General features: G+C 43.5%; 1 protein-coding gene across 2 annotated transcripts in view; it reads right to left on the reverse strand.

The window, feature by feature from the left end:
- LOC126284412 (serine/threonine-protein kinase BRSK2) overlaps positions 1–19,164 on the reverse strand; it is a 1,848,446-nt gene that overhangs the window by 430,590 nt on the left and 1,398,692 nt on the right. For both annotated transcript variants that reach the window (XM_049983324.1, XM_049983325.1), the window contains one exon: positions 17,492–17,547. The gene's annotated coding sequence lies outside the window, so the exon portion shown is untranslated. The remainder of the gene's footprint in view (positions 1–17,491; positions 17,548–19,164) is intronic.

Below are 19,164 nucleotides of genomic sequence, written 5' to 3' on the forward strand. Positions count from 1 at the left end.
AGGGCACAGTGGTGGCGCACGCACAAGTGTTTCGGAGTACACCGTTTATCGTACACTGTTGAAAATGGACCTCCACAGCAGACCACACCTACGTGTTTACATGTTGAGTGACATCGTCAGTTACGATTGCAGTGGGCACGGGACCACTGGGATTCGACCATCGATCAATGGCAACCTGTCGCTCTTCGGGTGAATCACATTTTGGCACATAAGGTCATGGTCGTCTCCAAAAACACCGTCACCTAGGTGGACGGCGGCTCGAAATGTGCAGCGCTATGATGTGGGAGACATTCTCCTGCTCTAGCGTTGGACCTGCGCCAGTAATCGAAAACACGATATAATTTCGAACCATCTGATGCTGTCATAATTGGTATCTTTCCCAAAGATGATGTCATCTTTCAGCAGTGTAATTGTCGGTGTCTCAGAGCCAGAACCTTTCTACAGTGGTTTGAGCAGCATTGGAGTGAATTCATAATGACGTCTCGTCGGCCAAAATCGCCTCATCTCACAAGGGCAAGGCCTCAAACACGGCCAACCGATTCGGCTCAAATTTTGCATGTCGCTTGTGTACAATTTAAAGCGAAGGACTCTAAGATATTTTGGCTCAACACCTTCCCGTTTTTGAGAAAATCACCCCTAAAGGTTATGACGAGCAATCGACTCAAAATTCGTGGGACCGATAGATATTTGCAGATAGAGTATTTTTCATCATCAGATATGGGGGTCCACTAATGCATACTTTTCCAGAATTCGAGGAAAGAAATTTTACAACTGTCCCTTATGTACCCACATGGTAAATGCTTTTCGCCGAGAGCGTCGACAAGGCAACGGCAAAGGTAAATGGCTATGAAGAGGAGAACCCGGGTTCGAATCTCGAGGAAACCTAGCGGATGTTATTCTTCTCATTTTTATTTTCCTATGTCTCAATTGATACGGATATGATGGTTAATAAGGTAGCATGAGTAAATCTATAAGCAATGATAAAAAGGTAGGCAAATAAATTTTTCAAACCTCTTGGGGTAGTAAACAAGTAAAATGTTACTCCTAGTCACTTTACAATGGCTGTTCCATTCACTGTTACGTGTCCTCACTTTTTTTCAAACAACTACATGGATGGTACTTGTCGTATAAACATTCGAAACAAATATGCTCGCGCCACCAAGAACATCTAACGAATGCAATCTTTCGACAGCTACACTGTTCCGCTATCGGCGCAAAGCGTTTGCCATATGGGTACATAAACGGCAGCTGTGAAAGTTTCATTTGTGGAAAAACATGCGTTTTCGGACCCCATACCTCATGATAAAAAATGCTCTATTTACAATTATCTACCGATCCCGCCAATTTTGAGGCGATTCCTCATCATAACCTTTAGGGAAGACTTTTACAAAAACGGGGGAGGGGGCGGGGGGGGGGGGGGGGGGAAGGTGTTGTGCCAAAACATCTTAGAGTCCTTCGTTTTAGGTTGTACACAAGCGACCTACGAAATCTGAACCGAATCGGTTGACCGCGTCTGCCACCTTTCCCTTGTAAGTCATATGGAATCCATCTGATTCGGTATCGGATGCCATCACCGAGGTCTGTTATTTACGCGAATTTCATGACCTGTGCGTAGGCATCTAATGTCACATACCTCCACAAACGTACCAGTAAACTGGCGGATCTCTGACACGATGTTGCGTTCCAAAGACAGACCAACACGCTATCAAGCAGGTGGTCATTATGTTTTGGCTCATCAGTGTATATTTCGTATGGCTTCCCGTTGTTAAGACAGATGAGATCCTACTAAATGTCATAATTACACAGATCTCGGCGCAGAAAGCATTAATCGGCAGAGGCGGATCAACTCTCTGCGCTACTATTTTCGTAAAATACTTTTCGATCAGGTTCTCATGCATCGCTTCGACCCACGAAAAAATTACAATGTCACAATTATGTTACAATTGATTGCTGCTGTGAAGCAGTCCCATTGAATTCAAACAAATTTCGAGATGCGAGCTGGAGTAATATCTATCTCGATTTGGCTTTTAACAACATGAAAGTAAAAATGTCACCGCCGGTGTGAATAAGACTCACCCCTGAAATAAGCACCTTACAGAATACTCGCTATTTCGATTCTTGAGTATCGTTTGTCTGCCCTGGGTCTTCGTCAGGTAGGATTGATAGAGGGGACAGAGAAGATCCAAAGAGGAGCGCGGCGCTTCTCACGGGACCGTTTGGCGCGCCAGAGTGTCACGCAGATGCTCGCCCAACTTCAGAAGAAGATGCTATTAGAGAGATTTCTTTTAATATTCCAAAAGCATACGTCGCAAGAAGAATTAAGAAACGTAGTGCTTCCCTCCACAAACATCACGAGAAACAACCGTGACGGAAAAAACGGAATTCCAACTTACGCGGTGGGTTTCCTACAGTCTTTCTTCGTGGGATAGGAAGTCGGGTAATGATACTTGAAGCATCCTTCACCATACATCGGAAGGTGGGTTGCGGAATACAGATGTAGAAGCTCAGACACTTCAGTTCCCACGGACACAATACGGGGCTTTTCATCTTCGGAGAACTCGCCAAGTGCGTTTCTTCGACTAGCTCTTAGCTCCGTGGTCTACTACTAGAGGTATATACAAACAAATCCTTATAACGGAAGAAATCAACATTTTATGTTGTGGGTAAATACGCATACGAGAGATACACTCTCAAAGATGTAATCCTCACCATTTCACGAACAGCGCTGAGTCGCACGGGGCATTCGCGCCAGTGACAGGGAACACCTATCTCGATATGTTGGCGAAGTGTGTAGTTCCACAGATGGTTCCCGACGTCATTTCGAGCAGGGTGGTGGCCACCTCCGCCACCATAATGGAAATGTTACCAATCTCTCCATGATATATTTCCTGAGCGTTGATTCGGGAGAAGGAGTGGGGTCCCATTAACTGGTCTGCTCGGTCTCCCGAAGTGACCCCGCTGGATTTCAGTGCATGGGGGTTTATCAAGGACATTGTTTACAGATCAATGGTTGGTGATCTGGTGGATATGAGATAACGGATCTACGCCGCAGCAGAGGCCACAATGCCTGTCACACTTACGAAAATATGGGGAGAAGTGGAGCACGATTTCAACACCTTCGAGATGCAAATGGTGCCCCTATTGAACTATACCAACATGTATAAAAATGTTCGATCTCCTGTGTACATGTTGGTCACATAAAGTTATAAACCTTAATACGTTTTGAAATCGCTTTGAAATGTAAAAAAAAAGTTTTTGTAAATCTTTAGCCCGGATACCCTGTATTAAGGCTGCCAACGGATAACACCGGTTACGGCTAAACAGTCGTACACACTGCTTTCAAAGCCACAGCCGCCTATCATCAGTCACGACAATAAAGTTCTTGCGCTGAAATGACAAAGTTTGTCTACGAAACTGCGAACTGCAGATAACTCTCCAAGTCGGAGTTGTGGATCATGCCACCGCTGAACACCACAGATGCTTCGATCTCGCATCTTCATGGCAACTCTCGAAATTTGTTGAACATCTGGGACCTTTTGGCTAGTCGGAGCTGTAGCTGCCGAATATTTCGCTTTTTTCTCACCCAAAGGAATTCTCGTTGGCTCAGTCCCGTCTGCAATTCATAAAATCACCTCTATTTAGTGTTTCCTCCTGACGCCACTACATTTGTCTTTTCTACAACCTGCTGTTGGCAATAACAAGTTAGTATCAATCATATCGATACACCAGTTCATGAAACCAATGACGTTAGGTTTCTGTATATTTATTTGATACTTAACAGCTTATTGTAGTGGTTCTTCCGATAACGTGAGCCCACTGTTTCTTCGGAAAATGATCTGCGAATGACCTTGCAATGCTATCTGAAACTTCACATGATATTTAAAAAAATGTAGTAATTAGAATCAACACTAACAAGAAAAAGATCAAGAAAAAGATGTAATAAATAATGTATTCTAAAGGTACATAATTATTGCCTAGTGAACGAAATTTCAGCTGAAAAAACAGTAATTAGATTAATACAGTAGCACAAAAAATACAATACAGTGAGTGCAGTAATGGAAAATAAACGTATATTTTTGATGAACGTCACTCGATAAATAATATTCTCAAATGTGGGGTCACTAACGTGAGGAATAAACTACGCTGTGATTTTCCTTAACTCCAATGAAATCTGGAAAAAGTTTTGTCATCATCAGCCTTAAGTCCGATTCCACATTAAGACGATTTCGCTTTAAGGTTTTAACACTGCGAACAGAAGAGAATGTCTGCTCATATAAGTAAGTAGTATAGAAAGGCACCAAATGTTGCAATGGCTTTTTAGACAGCTCTTCAGATTCACAGCTCACAAGTAAGGAAAAACCACAAAGTTCATTTTCTTTGAAAACGTTTTTCCACTAAGTAGAGCCGGATAATTCTAATAGCTGTTCTTGTTCTGTGTCAGGGAGATTCATATCCTGTATGTCATGGATTTCGACATTCGTGAAAGTATTTCCAATCCAACAGTTAACCAGATTGTTGAACAGAGTAATATTCTCAAAAACTTCCAACTTATACTCGCAAGTGCTCTACAAGTGTTCTGTGCAATACGGCAGAGAGCTTTCCTCCTGAAGAATAAATGAAATCGTTTTTCCAATCCTCATGCACTTTTCTCGCTGCTGAAGTTTCTCTGTGTATGAAGCAATGATTACATTCTAATTCATGTGCTAAATGTTTCACTCGAGCCATTACGCTTGTCTTCAAACGTGTATAAGCATTTGTTCTGTCCGTAGTGAGAGCTACACATTTATCTTACCTAATATCGTTTTTTGTCATCAACTCATTAAGTGAACTGAACACATCTTCTGCCGTTCGAAGAATCTCCGTACAGAACAAAAGCTCCACACAAATTGTCCGTTTACACTCAAAACGTTTGTAAGCAAAAATATTAGCTTTTCTATGTCTGTGCTTTCATAAAGTTTTAAGGAATAAAGAGAGCTATTCTGAATTTATGAAAGTAATTGTTCTTTCACACTGAAAGACATAGTGTCAGTTCTTCTTTTAACTGTTTAGTCGGAAAGGTCAATGGAGTTTATTTCCTTAGCAGCTGTATCACTCACCACAATTACACATATAACTTTCGCAGTTGCTACCACAGAATTTCCCGAAACTGTGTGGAGTTTCCCAAATTTAGCAATTAGCAATGACAAATGATAAGATGCAAAAATAGCTTTCGCGCTAGTATTACCAATCACAGCACACTTTCATTGTGTTTCATCTCCCTGAGTTAGTTAACAAAGAAAATCTATCGACTTACCGAAGTGTTTCATTTCAAAATACCTTAGAAGATTAACAGGTGTCACGCTTTCGTTGCTCATAATACAAGACAAACTCGGGTCGCTGGCTGTCTTCGCTGACCATGTGTGTAATTCAGTAACGAAGGTAGTCATCACAAAACCTGCGTATTTTTGTCTCCTTTGGTACAAATGGCTCTGAGCACTATGGGACTTATCATCTGTGGTCATCAGTCCCCTAGAACTTAGAGCTACTTAAACCTAACTAACCTAAGGACATCACACACATCCATGCCCGAGGCAGGATTAAAACCTGCGACCGTAGCAGTCGCGCGGCTCCGGACTGAGCGCCTAGAACCGCTAGACCACCGCGGCCGGCTTTCTCTCCTTTCCTTCATGTTCACTTGTAGTAGTTTGCGAACATAAAGGCTCACTTTAAGAGGCATTGTCCGACCCAACATCACCAAGCCACTTCACTGCACACGATTGCAATCATCAAGCCATTGCGAACGTAACAAACATCGTCACAAAAAAGAACGTTGAGTAGCTCAGGAAACGAACGGCTGGCGACAGATTAGTGTATTTATATTTGCTGTCTATCACTCTGCACTCACGTGGCATGTGTCATGACACGAACGCGTGATATATATGACTGTCTCCTGTCCGCCCCGTAGCTGAGTGGTCAGCGCGACAGAATGTCATACCTAACAGTCCGGGTTAAAAAAAACGGCTCTGAGCACTATGGGACATCTGAGGTCATCAGTCTCCTAGAACTTAGAACTACTTAAACCTAACTAACCTAAGGACATCAGACACATCCATGCTCGAGGCAGGATTCGAACCTGCGACCGTAGCGATGACGCGGTTCCAGACTGAGGCCCGGGTTCGATTCCCGGCTGGGTCAGAGATTTTCTCCGCTCAGGGACTCGGTGTTGTGTTGTCCTTATCATCATCATTTCATCCGCATTGACACACAAGTCTCCGAAGTGGCATCAACTCGAAAGACTTGCACCAGGCGAACGGTCTACCCGCCGGGTGACCCTAGTCACACGGCATTTCTATTTTTTATGACTGTCTCTGATACCTATTTTCTCCAGAAACACATTTTCCCTCGACTATTGTTCGATGGAATGTTGAAGGGGAAAAACGTGACTAACGCCATTCGTTGAGGCTGGAGGTATGTAGTGTCGTCATACTTAAAATCTCATTCGAGATGAACTGACAAAGAACGTGAGTGATAAAGCATATTATTGTATCTATCTTCAAAAACACCGGGGGTTAAATCAGTACACTGGCGATAAAAACTTAAAAAGGCGAGGAGCAGTTAAACCGCGCTTTTCTTGTCTAGTCACATGATCTTGCTACGGAAGAAAAAAGAATAACATCGATGTAGTCTTCTTTGTTGCTTAACAATACAGCAACTCCCAAGTTTTATTGTTTTTGTTTTTAATTGATCATTCATGGAAAATTGGAAAGACGCAGAAAATGTTTGCTTCAATAATAATAAGATCACAATACCATGTTATTGTTACAGAGTTGTTATTACCTTTGCTGGAAAGAAGCGGTTAAAACTAATGTTGTGCGTATGTGTCATTTTGATATTTTTAATCTTTTCACAACTGATCAAATTACAGCAACGTTCTTATTTCCAAGTTGCAATCTACATTATCTTTCAAGGCAATTTTACATTAATCGCACCAAATTTGAGTCAAGAGCTACTCGCACTGGTGGATCTAGGAACATGGGAGCGATCACGGATTTCTCATTCTTTTTTTAGAAATTCCAGAAGTATTGGGGCGGGGCGGGGGGGGGGGGGTGAGTCTTGATGTTTATAAACATAGGAATACCTAACATACATTTACTTTTTTTTTTTTAAAAAAAGAAAAGAAACTGGGATGGGTGGGAATGATGGGAGCTTTCCGCCACTTGTAGATGACACTCAAGAAAGTCCGAGGCGTTGTGTAGTTAATATTGTATTGTACTGTATGGAGCCAGAAACGACGGAGAGGCTTCGTCCCAGCCCTCAGTGGTTCACAACCCCACAACAAGTTACAGCAGTCCACTCACCCCACCGCCGCCGCCGCCCCACACCGAACCCAGGATTACTGTGCGGTTCGGCCACCAGTGGAGGCCCTCCCCTCGCCCCCCCCTTTCCCCTCCCCCCCCCCCCCCCCCCCAATCACGGGAACGTCTCACGCTACACGGGTGTAACGCCAATGTTTGCGTGGTAGAGTAATTATGGTGTACGCGTACGTGAAGACAGTGTTTGCCCAGCAATCGCCGACATAGTGTAACGGAGGCGGAATAAGGGGAATCAGCCCGCTTTCGCCGAGGCAGATGGAAAACCACCTTAGAAACCATCCACAGGCAAGCTGGCACACCGAACCTCTATACTAATCCTCCGGGCGGATTTGTGCAGGGAACCGCGATGCCTTCCCGCCCGGAAAGCAGTGCGTAAGTCCTCACCGTTAACCGGGCGGGTCGTAGTTAATATACAACTCCTTTTCGAAAAGAGCCCAAACAAAGAAGAAATTTCTCTCACTTGAAGTAGTGTATAATAGTTCTTCAGGCCAAAGTAGAGAAACATTTAAATTTACAAATGTAGTAATTGTAAAAATACTTTTTGCACAGCAGCTGTGAGTTCCAGTTCATTACAACATATTTCAATTTTTAGCCGTCGCGAACCCCATGGCTAAGTCCCGTTGACGGGGTTCGCGGATACCATTTTTAGAAATATTACTAATTTTCTTAAATATACAAAGTGGTCCATTGATAGTGACTGGGACAGATATCTCACGAAATAAGCATCGAACGAAAATACTGCAAAGAACGAAACTCGTCTAGCTTGAAGGGGAAAACCAGATGGCGCCATGGTGGGCCCGCTAGATGGCGCTGCCATAGGTGAAACGGATATCAACTGCGTTTTTTTAAACAGAAACTCCCATTTTTATTACATATTCGTGTAGTACGTAAAGAAATATGAATGTTTTAGTTGGACCACTTTTTTCGCTTTGTGATAGATGGCGCTGTAATAGTCACAAACGTATAAATACGTGGTATCACGTAACATTCGGCCAGTGCGGACGGTATTTGCTTCGTGATACATTACCCGTGTTAAAATGGACCGTTTACCAATTGCGGAAAGGTCGATATCGTGTTGATATATAGCTATTGTGATCAAAAGGCCCAATGGGCGTGTGCTATGTATGCTGTTCGGTATTCTGGACGACATCATCAAAGTGTCCGGACCGTTCGCCGGATAGTTACGTTATTTAAAGAAACAGAAAGTGGTCAGCCACATGTGAAGCGTCAACCACGACCTGCAACAAATGATGATGCCCAAGTAGGTGTTATAGCTGCTGTTGCAGCTAATCCGCGCATCAGTAGCAGACAACGTGCGCGAGAATCGGAAATCTCGAAAACGTCGGTGTTGAGATTGCTACATTAACATCGATTGCACCTGTAACATGTTTCTGTGCACCAGGAATTGCATGGCGACGACTTTGAACGTTGTGTACAGTTCTGCCGCTGGGCACAAGAGAAATCACGGGACGATGACAGATTTTTTGCACGCGTTCTATTTAGCGACGAAGCGTCATTCACCAACAGCGGTAACGTAAACCGGCAGAATCTGCACTATTGGGCAACGGAAAATCCACGGTGGCTGCGAAAAGTTGAACATCAGCGACCTTGGCGGGTTAATGTATGGTGCGGCATTGTGGGAGGAAAGATAATTGGCCCCCATTTTATCGATGGCAATCTAAATGGTGCAATGTATGCTGATTTCCTACGTAATGTTCTACCGATGTTACTGCAAGAGGTTTCAGTGCATGACAGAATGGCGATGTACTTCCAACATGATGGATGTCCGGCACATAGCTCGAGTGCGGTTGAAGCGGTATTGAATAGCATATTTCATGACAGGTGGATTGGTCGTCGAGGCACCATACCATGACCCGCACGTTCATCGGATCTGACGTTCCAGGATTTCTTTCTGTGGGGGAAGTTGAAGGATATTTGCTATCGTGATCCACCGACAACGCCTGACAACATGCGTCAGCACATTGTCAATGCTTGTGCGAACAATATGGAAGGCGAACTACTCGCTGTTGAGAGGAATGTCGTTACACGTATTGCCAAAGGCATTGAGGTTGACGGACATCATTTTGAGCATTTATTGCATTAATGTGGTATTTACAGGTAATCACGCTGTAACAGCATGCGTTCTCAGAAATGAAAAAGTTCACAAAGGTGCATGTATCAAATTGGAACAAACGAAATAAAATGTTCAAACGTTCCTACGTTGTGTATTTTGATTTAAAAAACCTACCTGTTACCAACTGTTCGTCTAAAATTGTGAGCCATATGTTTGTGACTATTACAGCGCCATCTATCGTAAAGCGAAAAAAGTGGTCCAACTAAAACATTCATATTTCTTTACGTACTACACGAATATGCAATAAAAATGGGGGTTGCTATTTAAAAAAACGCAGTTGATATCCATTTGACCAATGGCAGCACCTTCTAGCGGGCCAACCATAGCGCCATCTGGTTTCCCCTTCAGGCTGGACAAGTTTCGTTCTTTGTAGTTTTTTCGTTTGACGCTTATTTCGTGAGATATTTGGCCCGGTCACGATCAGTGGACCATCGTGTATAATTAGTTTCATTAAAATAACTCTTAATGGCTGTTCTCTTCCTCAGGAAAGACTATTTTACAATAAATGTTGGACACGTGATTTTCAACCACAGACATGAGGGAAGCACAACACCTTTTACCTCGCTTCGTCACAATTCCTCTGGGGCCGTTGTACAGCCGGCAGGCAGGTAGACTCACAGTCGCTCCAGGCTGTATTTGTGTACAGTTCACGTACAATGCGCTCTACCTACAGTTGATAATTTTGCGGAAATATGGTGCAATTTACATTAGTAAGTCGTCTCCTAAAATGTAGCTCCGAATGCTAGATATTTCCAAACAAAATTCTGTGTTGCAAAGGTTTGTACCATAGTTATACGAGGGTTGGATCTTTCATAGTGGCAAATATTTATTTACAACTTACACAAAGCAGACACATGTTTCAAAGTTTTTCTGTCCTTGAGAATAGTCACCAGCATTATGTATAACCGCTTTCCAGCAATGTGGAAGTCGTAGGACACATTTAGCAGCGCCAGATGTGTCGATACATCGAGTGGAGAGGTCTACTGCCAGACGAATCTCTGTAACAGTTCTGAAACGAATGCCATAAAGTGGTTCCTTCATCTCAGGGATCAAGCCTCATCGATCGACCAAATCAGTCGCAAGTTGGCGCCACACGTGACCGGACATTATCCTACAAAATGATGGGCGGATCCTGCAGACAGTGTCGCCGCTTCTTTCTCTAAGCTATTCATTTTTGGAACACAGCCTGCAATCTACCACCGTCTCAAGACTTAAGCCCTTGTGATTTCAACTTGATTCCTGAGATGAAGGAAGCACTTCGCATTCGTTTCAGAAGTGTTAAAGAGATTCTGGAAATAGACCGCTCCTCTCGAACTAGCAACACAACTGGCGCTGCTAAAGCTATCCTACGAGTTCCACATCACTGACAACTGGTAATACATAATTCTGGTGACTACTCTGAAGGACAGTAAAACTTTGAAACATTTGTCTATTTTGTATAAGTTGCCACTATTAAATTTCCAACTTTCGTATCAAGACTGTACCGAATCGCGCGCTTTGTATACCTAATACAAGACGTGAAGATAGCTTGAAAGCTAATCTGCACAATACTTATGACTGCACTGCAACTAAAGAAATTTCATTCAACATATATTTATAATTGTTACAAGAGAGGCAGTCATGTTACGAAGAGTGTGGCAATATTTTTGAAACAATACGGTGATCATTTTACAGTAATTTCCCTGGCTATGACAGAAAACTTCCTGATCTCTAGTTCCCGACGAGGACCGCTCAAAAAGTAATGCAACACACTATTTTTCTGAAAGTAGGTTGGTTTTCTTCAGGATTCCAGTAAAACATATTATTCCCCACGCTTTTGGCTGCAAAATAAAAAAAATCTATTTTTCAATATAATCTTCGTTCAATGCGACCGCCTTAAGCAACCCCACTGAGAGTGAAAATTCGTGGCAGGTTAAACTGTGTGCCGGGCCGAGACTCGAACTCGGGACCTTTCGCGGGCAAGAGCTCAGGTGGCAGAGACTTGCCCGTGAAACGCAAAGGTACCAAGTTCGAGTCTCTGTCCGGCACACAGTTTAACCTGCCACGAAGTTTCATATCAGCGCACACTCCGCTGCAGAGTGAAAATCTCATTCTTACTGGGATTGCCTGTATGCCCGCATGGTTCCACTTTACTGGTCGGCGTCGGAGCCAACGCCTTGCTACGTCGGTAACCTCGCCACCATCCACTTACTGTTTCCCGCGGAGCCTACTCGGCCAAACACATGGAAGTCGGAAGAGGCGACATCCAAGTTGTAAGGTGAACGAGGAAGAACAGTACAGTGAAGTTTTTTGAGCTCCTCTCGGGTGCGCGGAGCTGTGTGAGGCCTTGCGTTGTCATGGAGAAGGAGAAGATCGTTTGTATTTTTGTGGCGACGAGCACGCTGAAGTCATTCCTTCACCTTCATGAGGTAGCGCGTTAAACTTTAGAGTCGATCGTTGCACCATGAGAAAGAAAATCGAACAGAATAATCCCTTCGGAGTCACAGATGACCGCCGTCATGAAATCACCGGCTGAGGCTGCGGCTTTTAATTTTTCTTCAGAGGAGAGGTGATGCAGCACCACCCCATGGACTGCAGTTTTGTTTCCGCGTCGAAGTGATTTCCTGTCGAACTTCTTCACAGCGAACGAAACATGCACTGGAAGTGATGGACCCATGTTTCATTGGCTGTAATGATGCTCGCCAAAAAATTGTCACGATCAGCCTCGAAGAGCGCACACAATTCTGCACAGGTGCGCTCTGTTGCTCTTTATGGTCTCCTGAAAAAATGTGTGTGAAATCTTATGGACTTAACTGATAAGGTCATCAGTCCATAAGCTTACACACTACTTAACCTAAATTATCCTAAGGACAAATACACACACACCCATGCCCGAGGTAGGACTAGAACCTCCGCCGGGATCAGCCGCACAGTCCATGACTGCAGCGTCTGAGACCGCTCGGCTAATCCCACGGGGCTTTATGGTCTTCTATTAGACGGCGAGAAACCCAGCGAGGACACATATTTGAGTATCCCAACTGGTGGACGAGTGTGTCAGCAGTACCAGGAGAGACTTCCAGTTGAGCAGCGATGCCGATTAACTCAAATGAGAGTGTCCGCACGTTCCATCATCGCAGGAGTCACAACTCTGTGCGGTCGGCGGTCACGCGGAAGATCGAACCTTATTGCGACGAAGGCAGACGCCTCGCCGAACGGCTCATCGTGCTTTTGTTCACTGCCACATCTCCATAGACATTATCTTCAATCGCAAATGACCGAGAAAAAATATGCTAAATTAATTATTGACCGCCCCTTGTAAATACACTACTGGCCATTAAAATTGCTACACCACGAAAAAGCGAAATTTAACCGACAGGAAGAAGATGCTGTCATATGCAAATGATTAGCTTTCCAGAGCATTCACACAAGGTTGGCGCCGGTGGCGACACCTACAATGTGATGACATGAGGAAAGTTTTCAACCGATTTTTCATACACCAACAGCAGTTGACCGGCGTAGCCTGGTGAAACGTTGTTGTGATGTCTCGTGTAAGGAGGAGAAATGCGTACCGTCACGTTTCCGACTTTGATAAAGATTGGATTGTAGCCTATCGCGATTACTTTTTATCGTATCGCAACATTGTTGCTCGCGTTGGTCGAGATGCAATGACTGTTAGCAGAATATGGAATCTGTGGGTTCAGGAGGGTAATACGGAACGCCGTGCTGGATCCCAATGGCCTCGAGATGACAGACATCTTATCCGCATTGCTGTAAAGGATCGTGCAGCCACGTCTCGATCTCTGAGTCAAAAGATGGAGACGTTTGCAAGACAACAACCATATGCACGAATAGTTCGACGACGTTTGCAGCAGCATGGACGATGAGCTTGGAGACGATGGCTGCGGTTACCCATGGCGCTGCATCATAGACACGAGCGCCTGCGATGGTTTACTCAACGACGAACCTGGGTGCAGGAATAGCAAAACGTCATTTTTCGGATGAATCCAGGTTCTGTTTACAGCATCATGATGGACGCATCCGTATTTGGCGACATCACGGTGAACTCTCATTGGAAGCGTGTATTCGCCATCGCCATGCTGGCGTATCACCCGGCGTGGTGGTATGGGATGCCATTCGTTACACCTCTCGGTCACCTCTAGTTCGCATTGACGAAACTTTGAACAGTGGACGTTACATTTCAGATGTGTTACGACCCGTGGCTCTACCCTACATTCGATCCCTACGAAACATTACATTTCAGCAGGATAGTGCACGACCGCATGTTGCAGATCGTGTACGGACCTTTCTGGATACAGAGAATGTTCGACAGCTGCCCTGGCCAGCGCATTCTCCGGATCTCTCACCAATTGAAAACGTCTGGTCAATGGTGGCCGAGCAACTGGCTCGTCACAATACGCCAGTCACTACTCTTGATGAACTCGTGTTGAAGCTGCATGGGCAGCTGTACCTGTACACACCATCCAAGCTCTGTTTGACTCAATGTCCAGGCGTATCAAGGCCGTTATTAGGGCCAGAGGTGGTTGTTCTGGATACTGATTTCTCAGGATCTATGCACCCAAATTGCGTGAAAATGTAGTCACATGTCAGTTCTAGTATAATATATTTGTCCAATGAATACCCGGTTATCATCTGCATTTATTCTTGGTGTAGCAATTTTAATGGCCTGTAGTGTACTTTTGAGAGACAGATTATTGACAAAAAAGTATCTCTGCCATTACAGAGTTTTGTGTTGTAATTTTATAAAGGAAGTTACGATACAATTGTGAGTTGTCGCTTTGTAATATTCACTTGATAATCTGGCTTACTCACTACTGTTCAAAATGTTCAAGTGTGTGTGAAATCCTATGGGACGTAACTGCTAAGGTCATCAGTCCCTAAGCTTACACACTACTTAACCTAAATTATCCTAAGGACAAACACACACACCCATGACCGAAGGAGGACTCGAACCTCCGCCTGGACCAGCCGCACAGTCCATGACTGCAGCGCCTAAGACCGCTCGGCTAATCCCGCGCGGCTTACTCAGTACTCAAGCCTAAAGCAAATTTCATAAGTCAAAATGAGTAACTTAATTTCTTGTTTCAACAGCTTCGATAATTAGATTGCTAAAGTGAATGTCTTGCTAATTTCATTCTTGTCTTAAAAGTAACTTTGAATTAACTGAAGGAAAATTTCAATAACTGTTTCAAGTCCAGTGGAAAGAACTAAGTGACACGACGGATCATATTTGAATATCGATGATTAATACTGGCGCTCTTCGTCGCGAGAGCCCAGCGAGCGTGTGTGTGCCGGGTGTGTGGTGGGCGTAGCAGCACGCAAGGGCGGCTGGCTGGATAGGGCAGTCAGGCTAGTGGCCCACGTGAGCTCTTATGGGATGTGAACGCTCCGTGGGGGCCCACGAGAAATACGGCCCCAGCAACGAACTTGTGACGTCACACTACTCGGCTTTACCGCCACACGTCGAGAACGCTCGGTCCCCTGCAGGGCCCAAAGGAAATCAGCATGTACTTGTAACACTACCCACTAAAGGCCTCAATGTTATTGCGTAGTACCAACACAGACTCAAAGGAAGGCCTCAGCGCTTGTTGGTGACGTCACGTCAGCTAGGCACGGCGAACGCCAGGTCTGTTGCAGGCATACTCATAATGGTGGCGTCTCCCTCTCTGACACATGAAAATGTGAAACTATTGGCGGTAGTTGACCAACACACATTGTTCTGAGAGGTTTCTGCAATCAATTAATTGAGCAATTCATTACACTTCTTAACAAATAGTGTACTCCTGAACTTAAATTTCCACCTGTTTTAAGGATTGACATACAGAAACAACTTCATGGTCCAGCAGCAACAGAATTCGCTCTTCTTTACCTTATTTGTAAATCTGAGGAAGTTACGTTTGTACTGGGTTGCTTTTATAAGAAACTGTGAACATATTGGTGTTCTTCTCTAGGTATCTTGCTTGACTATGGGGTGAGGAGCACTGAATGTTAATGAAATATCTTGCGATTGTACACGTTGGGGGAGGGGTGGGGGACAGAAGAAGCGGCAAAAGAGAGATTCTTTTTTATCAAATAAAATTTTTTGATCTTATAAAGTTTCTCCTTTCAGTTGCAAGAGGGGAATATTTACCTTTTCTAATGTGCATGTCTAAAAAAGTTTAAGCTCAGCAGTATTTTCGATGTATGAAGCTATTTTGTTTCCTGTTTAGAATTCATTTCCTTGAAAACGACTGTAATCTAATGACTGGCAACAGTTGGACATTTACACATGTAAATTAGTTCACATTTCCAGTGACGATGTCAAACGAAAATAAACAAATAAATAAAAGAAACGAGTAAATTGTAAGGAGGTTGGGGTAAGTTTCGATAGCAAAATGGATCAGCTAAATATAGTTACTTGAAGGTAAAATTTCCGAAGCTTGCAATTGGGCAGAGCATCTTCTCATATTGATCTCCGTTTGTTTCGACATATTCAGTAATACAGAACTATGATCTTCATTTGTGGCTTTACGATAGTAAGAAAATCTTTCATCTAAATAAAACTGCAGAATCCAAGACAATACCAAACATTTTGTCCAAAAATAAGAGATTTATAGTGATAAGCACGCCCAGGCGTTTCTGACTGCAACAGACCTGGCATTCGCCGTGCCTAGCTGACGTGATGTCACCAACAAGCGCCGAGGCCTCACTTTGCAGTAGTTGCACGGGTTTCTCTATTAAAAACTAGCTGACAAACCCAGCTTTGCTCAGTATTCATTTTGCTAATTTTCTATCAGAAAGGCAACAAAAAGTGCACTTTTTTGTAGTGTACTACGGAAAAAATTTCAGTTCCATGTGTTTGTGAATATGCTTTGGAAATTATGAAACAGCTATGCAAAGAAATATGCATAATGTTCAAATGTACAAGTAAAAATGCTTCGCGTGTATGCAACACAATTTCATAAACGTCTCTATGGCAACGCCTCTTCGTAGCCCAGTGTTTTCGCCTACAGTAGCAGAAAGCTGTCAAAGGCACTGCCAGGTGTCAAATTTCTGCCGGACAGCGATCTACCCATACCCTTCGCTGTAGGCCCGTTCCAACACTCCGACATTTCGGCGCACCATCCCTTGACAAGCGACAGCTCCGCCAATGAACTGCTCTTCTATGCCTTGCGTACGGGACACTACCGCGAGCTTGTGTAGGTGCATATAGTTGTCCCATTACTTTTGTCACTGCAACGCAATCTATATGCATAAGGCAATTAACTTCTTTGCATATTGATTAGAGATTACTACAGTAAATTTAGCTATAAATATGTAATGCAGCCATTTTTTAAAATCGTGACACACCGTAGATTTTTATCTACTGTGTCTTACGCCATGCACCCAGTTATAGCTGTATGCAAGTAATAAGGCAGCTGTGTGATGTGTTCTGTGCAGACAGGAAAGGGTAGGTTGTGGTGTTGTCCGTGTGCTATCTGTTTCTGTTGCACACCACTGATTTCTACCCTTGCCTATCTTCGTAACCGACAACTGGCAAAGTGAGGCGCCCGCCACATAGCACCACTGTTTCAACTTCTGACTCTCCATTGATTGTCAAGTTTGTTTACGCCGCCGGTAGTGAACACTACGATGGCTAAGTTGCTGAGACATACCTGCAATAATATGAAAATCAATGATAAATGATCTACCGCACTCCGTAGAGCATGCCACGGAGAGATAGGAGACAACGAAATTATTGGCTAGAATGTCACTGGTGCACTGTTGCACTGCTTCTTGCCACTACGCATCGTCCACCAACCAACTTCTTACACACACACACCACTACAGTATACTGCTACAGTATCACACAATACTTGTCTGTGATATTAGCGATGTTTCTGAGATCGACTGATCATTCACAGGGCGCCTGTGAGGAGACAGTGGATTAAATGACAGAAAAAGTGTAAGGGCAGAATGAAATAAGCGCCGCAGCGACGGCTCATGCTCGGTATTAAGACATGTTAGAGTTTGTTCGTCTATGTATTACCGTAGTCGTTAGCAGCTGCGAAGTCCTCTGGGGTAGCTCCTCCGGGTTAATATTTCCTATAACAAGCCAAAGTCGTCATTACAATGAGCAGTTTGATTATAAAACTATTGGTATTAGTTCCTACAACAAGCCAAAGTTACCATTAGAATAAGCAGTTTGATTATAAGACTTATCTACCAGTGTATTAGGCCTATAAGACTATTTTGTGGCAAATATATTGTCTGTAATACTGTGCAAAGGTGATTAGCTTCACCTGAGAAAGAGTGTTCTTGGCGTCCATGTGTATTTGAAGTTGTAGTCCCTCAGATCTAGAGCAAAGAGATTATTCGAGTGAGTAGTTTGTCTATAATTGCTCTAGAGTGCTTTGCACTTAAATGACCTTGAAAAGTGCAGGGGTGGGCGTGTTCCCCTGACATACATGGGCAGTAGCAGTGATCTCAAACACATGATATCATCAAGATGATAGCAAGCCCCACACTCAGTATCAATGATGTCATCATAATCATGTCACATGCCATACCACCGTCTCCTCCTGATCCCTCTCCTCCAATCACAGCCTAGTATTCAGGGGCCATTGAAATGAAACAGTCAATGGCAATGTAGCAGCAGACATTAAAATGCAACAACCAAGCAGAATCCAAGATGGCAGAATGACCCATTTGTACAAGCGGGAAAATTAAAAAGAAAAGACAAAGTGGTGGAACCAGCCCAGCTGTGGTTTGTAACTTTTCCCCTCCCCCTCCTCGTGTAACGATACAACGTAAATTTGATAAAAGATTTGTAATTTTTTGAAATCAGTATATTTGGTATCAATTCGATCGAGATGTTAAAAGTATGTGCCAAACAGTTATAATAAGTGCAGATGAGTATTTGTTTATTAAAATATGAGTAAAATTATGAATGCTTATTATGAATGTAAATGCAGTAATATTCACGACTTAAATTAAAAATGTAAAAATATTTGCAAATGTAAATAGAAAGGAAGAGGATCTACTACAGGTTGTCAACTAGTGGTTGTGTCTATGACATTGGCGCACAGAGTGCACGGGCAGAATGGAAAAGAGGCAGGTGGAAGGTGGTCACATGAGAGCCACAGCCGAGAAAGCCTGCCTTTCGTTAGTAGTGGGTCATGTTCGGCAATGTAAAGTGGTAAAAAGTGCTAAAACGGTGTTTACTTATGTGAAAGTTGGTATGGCAGTGGCATTTGTGTACTTAAGTCGTCTCCGAAAATAACCACTCTTGGAAAGCAAGATTATCCAGGGTTAATCTATGATGGAATTTTAACACATCAAGAAAACGGCAACCACAACCTGCGTGATGCCAATACAAGGATATTAATTCCATCTTACGGAAGACGTGAAGAGCCGAGCAGTTTCACATACTGCAATCTATAACTACAGCACTAACATCATTACGATCACTAGGAAAGAATTTTTGTTATTAAATCTTATTGGATGGGATAGTACATCTACATCTACATGACTACTCTGCAATTCACATTTAAGTGCTTGGCAGAGGGTTCATCGAACCACAATCATACTATCTCTCTACTATTCCACTCCCGAACAGCGAGCGGGAAAAACGAACACCTAAACCTTTCTTTTCGAGCTCTGATTTCTCTTATTTTATTTTGATGATCATTCCTACCTATGTAGGTTGGGCTCAACAAAATA

The sequence above is a fragment of the Schistocerca gregaria genome, chromosome 8, assembly GCF_023897955.1.
Source record: "Schistocerca gregaria isolate iqSchGreg1 chromosome 8, iqSchGreg1.2, whole genome shotgun sequence".
Taxonomy (NCBI): domain Eukaryota; kingdom Metazoa; phylum Arthropoda; class Insecta; order Orthoptera; family Acrididae; genus Schistocerca; species Schistocerca gregaria.